We start from the raw sequence: 18,989 nt of genomic DNA, 5'->3' as shown, positions 1-18,989 counted from the left end.
AATCGGACACTCTTGAGAACTTTGCCAAAACGGCTTTACCAAGGGGCCCAAACACAGCAGGGAGGGAGGGAACAGATACAACCAGGATGGGTCCAAGATGCCCTAAAATAGGGAGGGCTCCAGGGGCCACAATGAAGGCAAAGAAGAGGTTTCGTGGGAATGCGTGAACGGGACAATGTAAGGACATGGGGCCGGGGCTGTAGAGGCCAATTCAGAGATGAAGATCTCAAAGGTGGCGCCCCCTGAGGGGCGATAAGGTCCAGGGTGTGGCCCAGGAGAGAGATGCAGGAGGTGAAGGAGAAGCGACGGAGGACGATGGGAGGGGAGGAGGGTGGGGGTGGGGCAGGAGGAGCCACTTGCTGACGTCATCCGCCAAACGCACAGCAAGGAGAGAGGCTGAGCACAGGCTGGACGGAGACGAGAAAGCAAAGGAGGAGCTGGCTTATTAACAGGGACATTCAGCTGCATTTCTAGTGAAATAGCATCACGACCAGCGCTGTTCCCCACCCACCCCACCCCTAGAAAGAAAAAGCAAGTGAAACAGGCTTCGGAGAGTTCTCCCCGAGAAGCTGAGATCCAGGAAAGTGCGCGGTGAGAAGGGAAGGAGGCTGACGAAGGGTATAAAGCATCGTGGGTGGCAAACTGCCGAGGCTGAGAGCCTCAGGTTTAGAAAGTGTCTACTTCTTTGACCTTCTGCCTTAAACAAAGCCAACCACCCATGTATCCTGTGTCCAGAGTGCAAGAAAAGGGGCCTGGGGCATCCCACCCCTACTCACAGCAGGAGCTCCAGACCCACCCCCACGGCTGGCTTCCTCACCAACTGCTCCAGGCCTTCAGGGCCACTCCCCCCAGCCCAAGTTCAGCCTTTTGACCTGGAAACAGGTTTGACTCCACCTGGTTTGACCTTGGTCCTCTCTTGAACACAACTCGAGACTCACTGTGGCAAGCACCTGCAGCCCTGCCATCCTCGCCTGCTTCAAGAGAACATTTAGTAAAGGCTAACGTTTGCCGGCGCTTAGTTCCTGCATGGCATGGGCTGGAGAAGCCCGTGGAAGTCATTCCATTCCGCTGTGATTCCTCTTATAACATTTCCACCCAAAAATGCCCCACTGCTGCGTCAACACCCCAGAGCCTGGAAACTTGCTCTGCGTGACACAGGCCGCCTCGCTGAACGGTTCTACTGGAACCTGCCGTTCCCAAATCTTTCTTTCCTTCACAGCCATTAAAACAAGCCACATTCTTTTCCCATCGGATAGGAATCTGAAGACAGCCATCACATCTCAACGGAGCCTCTTCCTTCCGGGAGAAATAGCACCAAGTCTTCACACTTCTTCTCATAAGACACCAGCTCAGCTCCCTTCACCACCCTGCCTGTTCCACCTGCCTGTGTGCTCCCCACATAACCAGCGGCAATGCTGCGAGACGTCTGACGGTGGGCCAGCCAGTTCCCAAGCCCTTGCTGCACGTTAACTCGCTGAATCCTCACTTCAGTGCTGTGTGCTATTGTTGGCACCGTTGTTATTCCCGTTGTACACCTGAGAAAACTGAGGCAGGGAGCAGTAAACAACGTGCCCAGTGCCATGACCAACAGCAGAGCCAGGAGTCAAGTCCAGGCAACTGGATGTGCTCATACCCCCGTGCCAGTGGCTCTCAAACCTGGCAGCCGTTGGAATCACCCTGGGAAGTTCTAAAAACTACCAAGCCCACGATCAACCCCAGAGACTGATTTACTGGGCTGTGGTGATCTGGGCATCCCAACGTCTCAAAGGTGCCTGGTGATGGCAGCATACAGGCAAGACTGACGCCAACTCTGCCGTGAGACGACGGCACCCCCGGCAGCCTGGCCGGTGCCGGCTGGGCTGGATTAGAGGGGAGCGATGGAAATTTCCAAGCTTCCCTGGTGGAGGATAACTCAGGGACAGTCCCAGACGTGGGTGATGAGAGCCAGCCTTGCAGGAAGGCTAAGTAAACAGTCACTCAGCTGCTGTGAGTTTAGACACACCGGGAGGCCCTCATTCTCAAAAAAAAAAAAAAAGATAAGAGCAAGAAGACACAAAGCCTCTCTGGACCGGACACTGGCCTCAAGGGCTTCCTCTGGGAAGGACTCATATGGATGACAAAGCCCACCTTGGGCCCAGAGCCACCGTCTCCTCAAAGGAGCAGCTTCCTCTGCAGTTGCCAACTTCCTGACCTCCCCTCGAAGCCAGAGATGGACGGAGCATTTACCCTCTCTTCACTGACTTGTGAATTCACTCGAGGAAGCACTGGGGCTGCTGGCTCCAGAGGCCAAGAAAAGCCTGGATACGTTCTCCAGCCCCGCCTCCAAAGGGCCCTCAGGACACTTCCCATCCATCAGACGTCCGCAGTGGGCTCTCCCACTGTGCCCCTCTTTCCCTCCCCTGGTGTTGTCTGTGGCCCCTAAACTCCGGTTATTTCTTTTTGGGGGGGGGGGCACACCACACTGCTTGCAGGATCTCAGTTCCCCGACCAGGGATCGAACCCGCACCCTCGGCAGTGAAAGCACAGAGTCCTAACCACTGGACTGCCAGGAAATTCCCAGGTTATTTCTTTCTAAAGCATGAGCGTGTTTCATCAGTTAAAGATTGGCCGTTGGATGTTCCCTGGTTGTTAATGGAAACTTCCACATCCCTCAGTTCCTTGAACTTGCTCCTCCCGGACTGCACCACAGTGCCAGGGCATAGGACAGCCGACCCTGAGCTGCCCGCCGGGAAGTGGTGGCCCTTTTCCTCCACCTTGCCTCCCCCTCCTCCCTGCACACCCCAGACGGGTAGGGCGACCTGAGGGGGAATAAGAGAGCGACTCCCCTCACCCCCAAGCCCATTCATATTTAATGCAAACATCTGAATGCAAATTAACTCCACTTTTGTTTTACTCCCTTTCCTCCCTGTCCCTCTCTAATGTAAACCGCCTTTCATCCAAGACAGGTGCTTCCCTCAGCTAGAAACATGGAGAGAGGCACAAGGATGGCGCCGCATGCAATTGGAGCAGATCCTATAGCTCCAAACTCCGTATTTTTAGGATATTTCCAAATGGGAATGTGTCTCGGGGGAATTTATTCTCTGTGGAGGTCACAGTGACTCGTGGGAGTCTCAACCTGGGAGAGGAATTTTGCAAACAGGCATAGAATACTAGTGGCCTGGAAGCCCCTAAAAATAATCTGTTCCCAAACCTGTAAATCCTCTTTTTCTACAGCTGAGAAAAAGTGGAGGTTTGGTAGACAGCTCTGTTCCCATCCCTCCACAGTCTATGACCCTGTGGCTGTTTCCTGGTCCGTTGTCGCCAAGACTGAGATGCTTTGGGTTTAAAGAAACGGAGGAGTGGGGAAAAAGGAGAGCAAGAAAGGCAAATATTGATATAAATATATCTATTTGTTTGGGATGGCAAAAGAATAGGTAGTTGCTTGAGGAGTAAGAAAATTGGACAGCTGTGGGATATTTATTAATGAGCTATTTACGTTTCTGATAAGAACGTAAGGCTAGTGTAGAGTTCATTCACTGTAAGGGGTATAGCCAATAGAGATACTGGCTAGGGCCATATTTTTGCAGAAAAGAGAGTAATGGCAAAGAAGCAGTCCGGCAAGTGTCTGTTTACTGTTGATTGCATTTCATTTTTTGCCTCTCTGTGTGTGTGTGTGTACATGCACGCACACACAAATTCAAGAGCTGTGAGCATTCTCTTGTGTGAATGGTGTGTTTGTGCATAAACAATGTCAGGAACTGGGGCCAGAGAACAAATCTGTTGACATAGTTCTTCCCAAATCCTCACAAAACATCTGAGAGGACAAAGACACCGTAATTCTTTAAGAAGTGCTTTTGAAACCAAAACACTAATTCAAAAAGATACATGCACCCTTATGTTTGCTGCAGCACTTACAACAGCCAAGATATGGAAACAACCTAAGTGCCCATCAACAGCTGAATGGATAAAGAAGACGTGGCATACATCTACAGTGGAATACGACCCAGCCATTAAAAAGATGAAATCTTGCCATTTGCAGCAACATGGATGGACCTTCAGAGTATTATGCTGAGTGAGACAAGTCAGATGGAGAAAGACAAACACTGTGTGATGTCACTATATGTGGGATCTAAACAACTAACAAACAAACAAACAAAAACAAGTGAAGAAAACAAACAAATAGACACATAAAACAGAGTAGTGGTTACAGGAGGAGGGGGGGAGGGCAAAATGGGTAAAGCGGATCAACTGTATGGTAATTTTTGGTGGTGAGCGTGCTGTAGTATAGACAGAAGTAGAAATACAAAGTTGTACACATGAAACTTACATACTGTTGTAAATCAACATTACCTCAATTTTTAAAAATGCCTGCTAGATTTACGAGGGATAAATATCTTCCAGAACAAAGAGATAAAAACACCCAAACCAGCTAACTGGTACAGCCAAGGTCACACAACAAGTCAGGGGTGCAGCCATGGAGAGAAACCCTTCACTGCCGACTCCTCACCCCAGCGTGTATACTCGGTGTGTTCACCCATTCAGAGGAGGGGTGATGACCCACTGAGGTGAGTCTGGGATCACAGTCGGGGACGTTACTCTCCAGCTGTCCGTCGGGACATTTCAACAGCAGCATGAGGCAAGGAGAAGAAAACGGTGCAAAGAGGGATAAGGGAAAACGGAGCAAAAAAGGGCAGAATGACACGGGTTGTTCTCATTGTTGGATCCAGAGTTAATTTTTAAACTCCCAGCTGGAAAGTAGAATCAGTAACAAAGGCGACTTATGCAAATAGAAACTTAATTTGCACTCTTGACACTTTTTAATGGGAAGTGAGGGAGAGAGAATAAAACCCGAAACACCTTGATCTATAACCACAATAGAAATGTTTTCTTTGCAGACATGTGCAAAATAAGGGTGTTTCAGTGGAAATGAAATGATGCCTGAAAGAAAGTTAAGTAATGGCATCAACGAGCATGGATGATACTTCCTTCCACCGGAGGTTCACTCTACAGCAAGACTTGGCTAAAGTGGTACCCGAATCAGGCTTTGGGAGTCATGGAAACAAAGAGCAAATACTAACCTTTTATAAGGGCCTTTTTTTGCTATGGTTTAGTGGAATCAACTAGGTCACTATGTTATTTGGAATCTAAATGAGCAAAGGCTTGTATCACCTCCATAAGGTCATTGTGAAGAATTCATGAAGTTGTAAGGACTCATGGAGAATTTTAAGTCTCTCACACGAAGATAATGTGAGAAATACAGGATGATAATCATAAAAATAACTGTGGCTAGGCAGAGAAAGGGTGGCAATTGTACGCAGTGTGAAAAATCCTCAACCTAATCATATTTACGTCAGGAACACTAAATATCATTTTGGGGATATTTACTCTAAAAAGTAAAATTCAGCCAGTTCTTTTTGGCTGGTGGAGAGGTCCAGCGCATACTGGGATTCTCAACTGGAGGGCACACACTCTATCAGAGGCCTATCTGAATCTGGAGATGGGGTGACAAAGGATGTGTAATTTGTATATTTATCAACAGAAAATACACATTTTAGAAGGTTAAAAAGCAAACAAGTGAACAATCCCGCCGGCTTAAAGCCTTGCTACCCAGCAGCGGTCAGGAACAGCGGCAGCAGCGTTTCCTGGGACCTTGTTTGAAATGGGAAATCTCAGTTCCCACCCAGACCGAAAGAATCCGAATCTGCAGTTTTCAAGATCCTCAGGAGATTCACATGCACATGAAAGTCTGAGAAAGTTTGAAGTCTAAAAAGTTTGCTGTGTGTCAGCCAACAAACTCACCGCACACCCACCACGGGGTATTAGAAAAGGAGCTTCAGTGCCAACAAGAATATTGGGGGCTGGATGGACAGTTGACAAAAGCCAAGTGGCTTTTCCATCTAGCCTCCTAAAACGAGCTGTCAGCCCCATTTCTTATTTTGTGCATGGTCCTAACTCTTCTTGCTCTTTGCACTAACTTTGGGATACATTCTATCACAAGTTGGCTATTTTCTCTTAAGTTACAGGATAGGACATTTGGCCAGTGTTTCTTAACTATTATGAACATATGTGCCTCTAAGCTCTTCCTATATAGGACACATCTACACTTTTTGAGAACATTATACTAGGCAGGCTTTGCTTTTGCCATTTGTTATCTGTGCCCCATTGGCGTGTGTTAACAGAGGCACTGACAATCCTTTCAGAGCTGGGTAACCACACATCCCAGCTGGATGTACTCCTTCCCTATTTGGGGCTTTTTTAATCCTCACTACTATCAACAGGTGTTGTGGATATTTCTGTGCACAGGACTAACTTTCCCCTTTTGGGTTATTTCCTGGGGTTATACTCCCCCAAAATGATAAGGCACAGCTCCCGACTTTGAGGGTCTTTATGAGTTGTGCCGTGCAAGGGTGGCAACATCGAGGGTCCGAAAGGTGGGCAGGTGCCGGGCAGAGGTACCCCAACGTGCTGGATCAGACTCCAGGTACCCCGTCCCCTCCTCTCCGCCCTGCTCTCAGCGCGGTTGCTGGTCCTCATGAACTGTATCCAAGGTTCCCTCGCCTCCTGGCTTCCTAGAGGGCTGACCAGTGCAGGGCTCCAGGAGGAGGTGGGGGAATGGGAGGGGAGGAGGGGGACTCCGTCCCTGGCAGGCCACAGGCTGTCAGTTTATGTGCTCCCCAGCCAAAGCTCCCCTCAGGGGTCCTCTCTGGGCTCCGGGAACCCCTTCTTTGTCTTGGCCCTGCAGGCTTGCAGCTGGCCATGGTTTCCGACGCTAGCCCACATGCTCCAACTTCTCGTGTTGGTTTTCCGTAACCCTGCCTACACCTCTGTAAACAGTATGCCATTAAGTTCTCCTCAATGACCTATTTAGACTACACCTTCTGTTTCCTGCCAGGAGCCTGAGTGATGTGCCAGAGGCTGGGGGACAAGAGCCAGGGGACCCTAACCAATGGGGGACGGGGCACGGGAGTCTTGCCAGAAGGTGTCTGCTAGGCTGCAACCCATTAGGCAAGGACACGTTAGCCAGGCATAGGGGGCAGGGGAAGGAGGAAACATCAGGTACAAAACAGAGAGTGCAGAGACTAGAGCATTCAAGAACCTCCTAGAGGGCTTCCCTGGTGGCGCGGTGATTGAGAGTCCGCCTGCCGATGCAGGGGACACGGGTTCGTGCCCCGGTCCGGGAAAATCCCACATGCCGCGGAACGTCTATGCCCGTGAGCCATGGCCGCTGAGCCTGCGCATCCGGAGCAAACATTCACATAAAAATAAACAAAGAATTCTTACAACTCAACAATAAGAAAACAAACAACCTGATTTTAACAGGGGCCACCTCACCAAGGGAAATATACAGATAAGCATATGAAAAAAGCACATGAGAAAGTGCTCCACATAAAGCCATCAGGGAAATACAAACTAAAACACTGAGATACCGCTACACACCTACTGGAATAGCCAAACTCCAGAACACTGACACCACCAAATGCTAATGAGGACGTGGGGCCACAGGAACTCTCCTGCAGGCTGGCGGGAATGCAAAACGGGACAGTGACTTTGCAGGGCAGTTCAGCAGTTTCTTACAAACGTAAACATACTCTTACCATACGATCCAGCAATCACACTCCTTGGTGTTACCCAAAGGAGATGAAAACTTATGTGCACACAAAAGGCTATACAAGGATGTTTCCATCACCTTTATTCATAACTGCCAAAACTTGGAAGCAACCAAGATGTCCTTTGGTGTGTGAATGGATAAACTGTGACACATTCACACAACGGAATATTATTCAGCACTAAAAAGAAATGAGCTATCAAGCCATGAAAAGATATTGAGGCAACTTAAATGCATATTGCTAAGTGAAAGAAAATCTGAAAAGGCTACGTACTGCATGCTTCTAACTATACGACATTCTGGAAAAGGAAGAACTATGGAGACAATAAAAAGCTTAGTAGTTGCCGAATAAGCGGAGCAAAGATTTTCAGGGCAGTGAGAATACTCTCTGATACCGTAACGACTGACACCTGGCATTATGTCACCAGCAAAGCCCACTAACAATTCCCAGGAAATAAAAACAGACTCTGGGTAATAAAATAAAGTCTAACCTTTTCTTTTCCTTTGTGCTCAGTGTAGCTTCACTTGCTCACAGGGGGCCGTGTGCAGAGCTCTCACACCCGGCTCTTCAGACGACCAGAGTTCCTGACGCACTACGGCGGTACCAGCACCTCAGCTCGGGCTGCACAGGACACCGCCATTCAAGACAGCAGCCGTGGGCTGTCTGCACAGACGCTGCACACAACACGCAACCCAAGATGGCGGCCGCACTGGGATCTGGAGCCTGAGCAGCGGTAGCAGTTGCGCCTGCGCCTGCGCCTACGCCTGCGCCTACGCCTACGCCTACGCCTACCCGGCAAAACCCGCGGCCCCGCCCCCTGACGGCTCCACGTAAAGCAGCCCCGCCCATGGCTTGGCGGGGGAGTGTGTGCTGTAGAGCCGGAGCTCACACCTCCCCGTCCTCTAATAAGAGGCTAACGCTATGCTCTGCTCTGAAGCAAACTCGCTCTTGTCCTGTTGGCGAGAGCACGGTACCAGGCAGGAGGACCCTTGTTGGGGCCCAATTGGAAGGGTAACAGTCGTAAATTTGTCTAAACCCATAGAACGTACAACACCAGGCACAGTGCACCCTAACGTAAAGAATGGGCTTTGGGTGAGTGTGATGTGTCAGTGTTTTATTCATTGACTGTTAAGAAATGTACCACTCGGTTGCGGGGTGTTGACAGTGGAGGACGTCATGCGTGTGTGGGGCAGGGAACATCCGGTAAATGTCTGTACCTTCCACTGACCTTTGCTGTGAACCTAGAACTGCCCTAAAAATATTGTCTTAACAAAAGAAGGAAAAATAGTCTTATTCATAATGGAGGAGAAAACAAAGTATCTTTGAATATCTTTGAATAAATAGATACAAGAAACATAAAACTTTAAGTAAGGTATAGAATTTTATTAAATGACATAAAACAAAATGATCCTAGATGGGAAAACAATGAAATACTATGTATCCTCCAAAGATAATATAATGATTTATTAAGAGTTCCAATTAGGGGCTTCCCTGGTGGCACAGTGGTTGGGAGTCCGCCTGCCAATGCAGGGAACAGGGGCTCGTGCCCCGGTCCGGGAAGATCCCACATGCCGCGGGGCGGCTGGGCCTGTGAGCAATGGCCGCTGAGCCTGCGCGTCCGGAGCCTGTGCTCCGCAACGGGAGAGGCTACAACAGTGAGAGGCCCGCGTACCGCAAAAAAAAAAAAAAAAAACTAGACACAATTGGAAAGTCTATCCATAGGACTGAATAAATTATAGCAAAGTTTTGTGTATAATATTATGCAACTGAAATGATTTAGGCCTCGATATATTGATCTGGGAAGATAGCCGTGCTATATTGCTAAGTGAAAAACATTGCAAAATAATGGGTATGATATGACTCCACTTCTTTAATATAAAACAATATGACATATGATTTGCATTTCTGTACAATAGGAAATCAAAAAAATCACATCCAATTCTGCAAAGATGGAGGAGAAACTGGAAGAAAGGAGGGGAGAGGATTAAATGGGTTTTTTTATGCCATTCTGTACTGTTTAAAATTGTTTCAATCGGACTTCCCTGGTGGCGCAGTGGTTGAGAGTCCGCCTGCCGATGCAGGGCCCACGGGTTCGTGCCCCGGTCCGGGAAGATCCCACATGCCGCGGAGCGGCTGGGCCCGTGAGCCATGGCCGCTGAGCCTGCGCGTCCGGAGCCTGTGCTCCGCAGCGGGAGAGGCCACAACAGTGAGAGGCCCGCGTACCGCAAAAACAAAAACAAAAACAAAACGAAACAAAAAAAATTGTTTCAATCAACATGTGGTACTTTTATAATAAAAAAAAATCATAAAAGGCCAAGAGACTTGTGTACCAGGTAGAAAAAGTTCTGCCTGTTTTTTTATATCCACGATGAAAGAAGCAGCGCCAGGCAGAGGGAAGCTCCAGCCCCAGCTGCCCAGGTGGGGAGGGGGAAATGAAGGCCTGTGGCCTCCTTCCAGGCTTGCAATTTAGAGGATGTCCATCCAAGCTGGCCGTCCTGCAAAGTATCAGAGTCAGTGTCCTATGGCGTCCCATAGCACCAGGCCACCAGTCCTAACACACCAGGGCAGAGACCTGTGACCAGCACGCAAATCCTGTTCTTCAACCAAGGTCACTGTCTTCACTCACAAGGTCACACTGTGGTCACCATGCCTTTGGCCTCCAGGTCTACCTTCACCGGGAGAAAAGAAAAATTAAATCTTCAGCTCTTATAAACGACTCCAATAAACTCAAACTCGTGTTATGAAATTCCTTTTAAGAAATAAATAATTGAAACGTTGACACTTGGTGACATTTGCTTACTTAAATCTGCGTGTTGGTGAATGGCCTTGACTTCCGTTTCTGTGGAATCGCAGGTCACCCTGCTACAAACGTGGCTCCTCGTAAACTAAGAAGGGAGGTCAGAACTCACAACTGCGCTGGCTTTTTTAAAAACTTTTTTTTGGGGGGGGTATTGCTATTTACCTCATCCATGTGATTATTCATTTGTTGAATTTAAGTGGAAGGGAAATTTGAGACTCACGCAAAGAGAGGAACCTTTTATGGAGACTTCCATCTGGGGAACAGATTTATGAGGCTTTTTGGGACCCAGAATAACTTTACTGTGATGAAGCACGAGGCAGGGCCACCCCTCCCCCCGCCCCAGCCCCCCAAACTGAGCGCGTGGGGCTCGGAAAACCGAACGCAGAAAGATACCCAGATGGAAGGGTTCAGGGGCCATTCTGGTTGAGACCTGAATAAAGCCAACCTTTTTAGAGAGAGTTAAATAGAACTGAGCTATCCTTTAAGTGCTGAGCTTTTTTTTTTTTTTTTTTTTAATGACCTCAACCATGCGGCTGCTCTGGGCTTTAGAAGCTCAGTTTGAAATCCAGGGAAGGAAGTGACAGAGCGATGTGGCAGGGCAGCTGCCAGTCTCAAGCGAACATGTGCAGGATGTCACAAAAAGGCACGGGAGCTCCAGGAGCCCAGCATCGTGCCCAAGCGGATCCTTCCCCTCCAAATCACGCAGTGGCGAGCAAACAGAAACTCAACGGCGTGACGTGGGCTGAAATTGAATTAAAAGTGGGCGATTTCATAGCAAGATTCGAAGTAGGAAGTAAGGTAGCTTTGCCACAAGTTTATTGTCAGAAACATCTTTCCAATCATTTTTTGTTTGGCTTCACAATACAATATTGAAAAGGGGACCCCAAAGTGCTCTGCTGGGAGACTGGAAAGCATTCGAACCCTCGGTGCTAAAGATGACGCAGCATGGGAAAGCAAGCAGACAAAACTGAAAGCAGGGGCTCGAACAGAAACAACAGGAGCCTAGGAGTTCCCTGGTGGTCCAGTGGTTAGGGCTCCTCGTTCTCACTGCCGAGGGCCTGGGTTGGGGAACGAGAATCCCAGAGGCCGCGTGGTGCATCCAAAAAACAAAACAAACAAACAAAAAAAGAAAAACAAAGAACTGGCAGGGGCCTGAGCCATAAGCTGGAAGTGATGATAGCCAAACTATTCGCAGAAAGCGGAAACAACCTGAGTGTCCATCCACTGATGAATCAATAGACCAAATGGGATGTATTCATACAGTGGAATATGATTCAGCCTGAAAAAAGGAAGGAAGTTCTGACACACACTACACCATGGATGAACCTTAAGGACATTATGCTCAGTGAAATAAGCCATCACAAAAGGACAAATACTACACTATCCCACCGATATGAGGTCCCTAGAGGTCATCAAATCCATAGAGACAGAAAGTAGAAGGGTGGCTGCCAGGGGCTGGGAGGACAGAGGAATGGGGAGGTAGTGTTTAATGGGGACAGAGGTTCAGTTTGGGAAGACGAAAAGTTTTAGAGACGGATGATTGCACAACAAAGTGAATGTACTTAGTACCACTGAACTGTATACTTAAAAATGGTTAAAATGATCAATTTTATGTTATATATATTTTAGCAGAATAGAAAATTAAGCAGGCAAGGCTACATTTTTCATCAATTCAACAAGCACTCTTTGTATATCTATTCCACGCTAAGGACGCGTGCGAACAAAGCCACACATTGAGAATACAGGATTAATAATCCAATTCGGGTTTGGCTCACGTACTGCCAAACGTCTCACTGAAATTGAAAGTAAGTCCACTCAATTCTTTAAATATTTCCACCCCAAAGTTCAGACTCCTAAAAATTACATGTTCCCAAAATCTGACTTGCTTCTGTGCCAGTTTAATTTCCCAACTCTCCCCCTGTTTGCTTGTGGCCAGAAATATGTTTGCAAACTATCGATTCACATGTTTTCAGGGTAGCGAGCTGACTCTGTGTCAGATATAACCTTGATCCCAAGCTCCTCCCAAAGACCCCGAACTATGGCTCCTTTGAAGCTCCCACTTCAGTCTGAGGGACTGGCCTGGTGAAGACAGCCTTCCTTTGGGTGGGAGACAGGGGACATAAAGACTCCTCAAGAGTGACGCACTAGGCAACAGTAAGTTAAAAATAAATCCAGTTCTCTTTAAGTTTCAGTTCATTAAACAGTATACGGCAGTGAGTGCTGGTGGGGAAATCTAGACAGGCGTGCATTTCAATGCTGACTCTGCCGTGAAATTCATTATGTGATCTTGGGCAACGCAAGTTTCTGAACCTTGTACCCTCAGACTGCCAGTGGGGGAAAGAATTGTAATTTCAGAGGGCAGAGTTCTCAACAGGAGGGGCCTGGAGAGGGAGAGAGAGTCCTGCTGCAGGTGGAAGGACAGATCACAGTTGATACCATGACCAGTAATTAAAACACACTCTGTATTCAAAGAGGGTCATTATAATCACAGCTTTGGGAGGATTTAATAAGGACAGATGCTGAAGGCATCGGGAAGAATACCTAATAAGTAGCCAATATTATTAATATCAGCCCCCTTCAGGCCTCTAAGCAAAATGCTTTTGCAAAAGTCCCTTCTGGTCAGGGTCTGCAATTCTTTTTTGCTTCCCTTCAAATCTTCCCTTCAAAGCGACATACAATGTACATAAAATACGGGGCTTAGCCTTCATCACGCAGGTTTTCACCCGTAGGTGGCATTTCTTGAGCATCTTCTGGGCGCAGGGGACCTGGGTCTGGCTGAGGCAGCGGAAACCACACCGGGAACAGACGACTTGCTTCACAGGAGGTGGGTAGCCCCAGGCGTGCAGATGCAGCCCAGGCAGTGGAAGTCTGCTTACTCGCTAAGGGCAGAAATGACCACAGATCTCGGGGCAAGAAGGCCTTGGGAGCTTGTCCGCTGACTCTCTTGTAGCCATAACTCATATTTCCTTTGCAGTCTCGCGTGGCTCACGAGCAAAGCAGAGTGGCAAAGTTAGCCCAAGTCACTAGGGCAGATCCTAAACATCATTCTTGCCTCCTTTTAAATCCAGAACTCAGCTCAGGCCCTAAGGAGAGGCAATTTAGCATAATGGCAACAAGCACAATCATTAATGTTAGCGAGACGTGGATTTAAGTATTGGCCGTGTCACTTAACACTGGGGTGACCTCAGTTAAGAACTTAACCTCTCTGGGGCTCCATTTCCTCATCTATAAAATAGAAAGGAAAAAAATATTTACAGTTCGTGAAGACTAACTAGGTCAGAGCACATAACACAAGGCTTAGCACATAGTAACTGCTCAATAAATAATCATGAATTAGGTCACACAGGAGCAAGACCCAAGACCCAACATTCATTAGCTTTTGCTATGTGACAGGTACTGTACTAAAAGCCTTACATACAGAACTACTATCTCAAGCTCCACCATAATTTTATGAGGTAAATATTATCTTTTCATAGATGAAAAAAACAAGGCTTGGAAAAATAAAACACCCTGAGTAAGACCACAGAGCCAGGATTCAAAGCTCAACTATAGTACTCGAAAACTCTCTTGCATCTCACCTCCCCTCACCAACCAAATGGGTGTGTCATGATAATGTCCACTCACCTCCCTCGAAAAGTATGAGGGTCCACTGGTACCACGGATCTGGAAGACACAATCTGTGTGAAGAGATAGACAATGCAAAGTGAAGCCATTATGAAAAGGCATGGATCCTGCTAAGAGAGCCATAGTCTAACAGGAAAAACAGGCAGGACACACAGAACTAACCCAGTGCAGGAAAATCAGAGCAGGGCCAATGCAGGACAAAAGGACTTTGTTTTTCTTTTTCCTTTCCTTTTCTTTTCTCTGGGGGTGGATTAGGTGTTCATACCCCAGACAGAGGGCCACATCGGTCATCACCCTGAAAGGGACTTTAAAAGAATACACTTGCTCTGACTTTATATTTTTTAATGTGCCATTTCTTTTTTAAAAATATTTATATATTTATTTATTAATTATATGTATTTTGGCTGCACCGGGTCTTAGTTGTGGCACGCGGGATCTTCGTTGCGGCATGCAGGATCTTTAGTTGCAGCATGCAGACTCTTAGTTGCAGCATGTGGGATCTAATTCCCCGACCAGAGATCGAACCTGGCCCCCTGCACTGGGAGCATGGAGTCTTACCCGCTGGACCACCAGGGAAGTCCCACATTTGCTCTGACTTTAGTTCACTTTGGCTCGAGAAGCTTTATGAGAAATAGCTATAACATACACATATACCCTATTCACTTTGTATTTGCTTCAAATTATGTTTCACTCGGACAGTTGTGCATCCTGAATGAGTTGCCATTTACCTGTGGGGCAGCAGGGAAGTCAACAGGACTGGCTTTGAGGGGCCCTCCTGCTCCTGGAAGGAGGAGATGGGGTGGTCCTTTGCACGGCAGACCTGGCAAAGACAGAACCCAGGGCCTCGAAGCCAAATGGCATCAGAGTGAGGAGGGTCCCCAAAGCCCATGGGTCCAACCCCTACCTCCACCCCAAGCCAATGCTTGCAGCCCCTGAGCAGGAGAGGTTCAGTGACCCTTTAGCCTCTGTGGAACGTTCTCAGGGGACTCACCACCCACTGCCGCCCCCTCCTAAGACCACTATCCTGTGCCTCTGACCATGACACCTAGTTTAACCCCTTGGGTAGGAATCTGCTTAGAAATATGTTCACAATATTACTCAGCCATCAAAAAGAATGAAATAATGCCATTTGCAGCAACATGGATGGACCTAGAGATGGTCATGCTAAGCTAAGTCAAAAGGAGAAGACAAATACCATATGATATCGCTTATATGTAGAATCTAAAATATGATACAAATCAACATATCTACGAACCAAAAAGAGACTCACAGACATAGAGAACAGACTTGTGGTTGCCAATGGGGGAGGGTGTTGGGGGAGGGATGGAGTGGGAGTTTGGGATGAGCAGGTGTAAACTATTATACATAGAATGGATAGACAACAAGGTCCTAGTGTGTAGCACGGGGAACTATATTCAATATCCTGTGATAAACCATAATAGGAAAGAATGTATACATATATATATATGTATAACTGAATCACTTTGCTGTACAGAAGAAATTAACACAACACTGTAAATCAACTACATTTCAATAAAATTTTTTAAAAATAAAAAATAAATGAAATTTAAAAAATATGTTGGGAATTCCCTGGCGATCCAGTGGTTAGAACTCAGTGCTTTCACTGCTGGGGGTCCAGGTGCGAACCCTGGTCAGGGAACTAAGATCCTGCAAGCCTCGTGGTTTGGCCAAAAAAAAGGAAAAAAAATGTTCACAGATTAGGTGCTTTTGCTAGCACTTAGGAGTTTACCAATGAGAACAGAATTCTCTTCATTTGAGAACAGGTCCCAACAGTGTGTGTTATGTAAAGTCTCCCCTTTTCCACGTAGACACGGCGTTTTCGTGGTTTCCTGCATGTGGGCCCATCTGCGCTTGTCCACTGTGGCCTTGGTAAGTCCATCACTGACCCAAGCCCTCCTATTCCCACTGCCGAAGCTCGTGAGCCCAGTCCGGCTTTAGTGTCCAGAATCAGGACCGACCCCAGGCAGGAGGGGTTTATGGACCGTTAACCCAACCCTCTGGTACTTATCATCATCTTCCTTGACCTCATCCAACTCTGTCCACTATTTCACCCACCTGTGGTCTCGGGGGTTTTTCCAGACACCACACCCCTGCCCAATATTTCAGTTCGAGAAAATGAAATCTTCTCTCATTCCCCTCGTCTGGAAATCCTGGAATTTCTGAAAATCTGCCTAGTGTCCGAGTTCTTCTCAAATCCCCCTGGAACAGGGCTCTGCTTTGCTTTTGCAAGGTATGGGGTGTGCTGCTCTGAGGGCCTGCCCCGCCCACGGGCAGCTCCGGCATCTGCTCTGCGTCATCTCGCCCTGCCACCTTGGCCTCGGCTTACCGGACCAGGTGTCAGGCCTTACCCCAAAGTAGCCACCTAGAGACCAGCCTGAGAAGGCACTGGGACCCCATCCCCAGGCCCATCCTCAAACTCGGTCTTTATTGTTAAGGATTTCTGAATATAACACACATCGAGAGGATCAACAGGGAGTAGATGGTAACAGGAAATAGAGAGGCTGCAGAAAGCAGGAGTCACGAGACAGCAGAGAGAAGAGAGTTTGAAGCAGCAGGAGAGCAGCAGGGAGAGAGCGGAAGTACCACAATGGGGGGAAGTCACCATTTCTGAGGGGAGAACAGCTGGTCGCTAGGGTAACACTCAACCTTGAACAACCTTCCCGTTCCCCAAGAGGCCTAAGGAAGCGTCTCCCACCTCCCCCAAAACCCCGTCTCTGGATGTCCCTCCACCAAACCCCCATCACCTGCAGCAACTGGCCGCAGTCTCCACTCTCCACCACCTGAAATAACCAAACTAACTCAGCAAGCATCCCTCCCAGGGACCAGGGTCCATCCCTGAGCCACGACTGGGCCTCGCTTCCCGCTGTGTCCACTGAGTCACGCCCAGGCCTGTGCTCAGAATACAGCAGCCTGTGGCCCTCACCAGCTCCCAGGACCACCACAGGCCCCAGAACAGGAAGACCTGAGTTCTTGCTGTCTTAGCCTCTTCCGGCAAGTGACAGAAACTTCCCTGTGGTTATTTCCTCATCTATGAGCTGAGAGTGACCATACCTGCTCCACACACTGGCAGGGATGCCAGGAGCGTCCAGTGAGGTTGGAAGACCAGCCACACCTGCCAGAGGAGGTAGCATCACCTGGGCGATGAATGACCATCCCCCCGTCAGCGCCCCTGGTCCACCCCCCAGGCCCAGCTTCTGGGGCTCCCATCCATCCTGCCCCTCAGACCCACAAGGCACGCCATCTGCTGCTCCCTTTGACGGTAACACCACTCCATCAGGGCAAACGCCCAAACCTTGTTTCTCAATGCATCCCTCCTTTTCTTCACCTTTGCAGAAGCCGAACTTTCCTCTGAAAAGTCTGACGTCCCCCGGGTCACCACCATTACTCGGAGAGCCAGCAACTTTCTCCATGCCCAATGGACGCCACAGGAGGGCGTGAGGACATGGCATGAAACTTGGCCAATTTATACCACGTTGAGTGGTATAAATCCAGCAAACCGTCAGCTCTGCCCTCTTTTAAGCTTTCCCAGCCTGGACCTCATCACTAAAAGGCACTTGGATCGACAGCCCACTCTGGCTCTAACTGCCGCATTGTCCTTCAGGGCGTCTGTGGCCAGTGGCTCTCAAAGTGGGGTCCCCAGACCAGCAGCATCAGCATCACCTGGGGACTGGTTATAGATGCATATTCTCAGGCCCTCCCAGGCCTCCCGAGTCAGAAATTCCCTGGGTGGGGCCCAGCTCTGTGTTTAACAAGCCCTCCAGGTGATTCTGATACAGGTTCAAGTTTAATGACAACTGTCCTAGATTATAAGCCTTCTCATCACCCGGACTGCACGAGTCCACCCATGTGCTTTCTTGGTTTCCATTCAGGACACGGATGGAGACACCCCCTGCTGACTCATAAAGGCCAACAAGTTTGCTCTGACCCCTGCTCAGCCTCTCTGCACTGTCCAATTCCCAACACAGCATCTTCATTTTGGGGGGTGCCGCACCGTGCAGCTTGCGGGACCTTAGTCCCTGACCAGGGATCGAACCCACGCCCTCGGCAGCGAAAGTGCAGAATCCTAACCACTGGACCGCCAGGGAAGTCCCTTGATTCCCACAGCAGTATCTCCAGAGGTTCTTCTTTCTCCCTAAGCTCCCATCCCTACTCACTCTCCCTTTCAATAACAATGTCCTCTCGTGTCCTGGTGAAGGCTGCTGGGGTGCAGAAAAAGGGGCTCCACACCTGTAGTCAGAAGACCTCAGCTCCCCCCTTCCTGTGTGTGAGCTGAGGAGATGGGTTAAGTGGGCAGCGGATGTAAGGTATCTGCTCACCAGACATTGCTGCCCGGGGCCACCCTCTGCTTCTCTTCCTGCCCTTCTCTGATCTCCTTTCCTCACCTGTATAATCAGGATGGTAAGACCTATGTCTTACAGGCCATAGTGTAATTCATACGTAAAACAAGAGGATCAATGCAAAACCCTCTGTCAGTTTCAAGCCTTGCTAACCAAAGTGGGGTCCAGCAGCAGTGGTACCCCAAGGGAGTGTGTGGGAAGTGCAGAGTCTCAGGACCCACCCAGCCCTACCGAATCAGAATCTGCATTTCAGCAACACCCGCAGGGGATTCGTCTGCACTTAGAGACTGAGAAGTGTGATTGAAAGAACTAGGAAAGTCTATGATAAGCATATTATTATCCTCAAGCCCCCATCGGCCTTCTTCTCCTCCCCACATCCAGGAGAAGGACCACCCCCTTTCCAAAGTCTAAAGCAGTCATTCCTAACCAGCTGGCACATTAGAATCATCTGGGCCAAAACCCCAGGCCAATTACATTAGACTCTTTTGGAGAAGAGCCCGAATCAGTATATTTTAATTTCCCCAGGTGAGTCTAATGGGGGCCCAGGGGAGGCACACCCTACCCGCCAATCAGACTGAGACTCCGTAACATGGATTCTATCATCTCACGGGGAAATTTGCT

General features: G+C 48.6%; 1 long non-coding RNA gene across 2 annotated transcripts; it reads right to left on the bottom strand.

Moving 5' to 3' along the window:
• Positions 1-10,943: 10,943 nt before the first annotated feature.
• On the bottom strand, positions 10,944-16,688 carry LOC117197125 (uncharacterized). 2 transcript variants are annotated; one of them, XR_004477640.2, is made up of 3 exons: positions 14,739-16,688; positions 14,011-14,063; positions 10,944-13,611 (listed from the first exon to the last, which is right to left on the bottom strand). It is a non-coding gene; the product is annotated as an uncharacterized LOC117197125 (long non-coding RNA). The 2 variants fall into 2 exon arrangements; XR_007479672.1 differs by lacking the exon at positions 14,739-16,688 and adding an exon at positions 14,173-14,719.
• Positions 16,689-18,989: the final 2,301 nt, after the last annotated feature.

The sequence above is a fragment of the Orcinus orca genome, chromosome 10 (genome assembly GCF_937001465.1).
Source record: "Orcinus orca chromosome 10, mOrcOrc1.1, whole genome shotgun sequence".
NCBI classification, from domain to species: Eukaryota; Metazoa; Chordata; class Mammalia; order Artiodactyla; family Delphinidae; genus Orcinus; species Orcinus orca.
The sequence above is the reverse complement of the archived record's forward strand: the minus strand, read 5'-3'. Positions and strand labels throughout refer to the sequence as shown.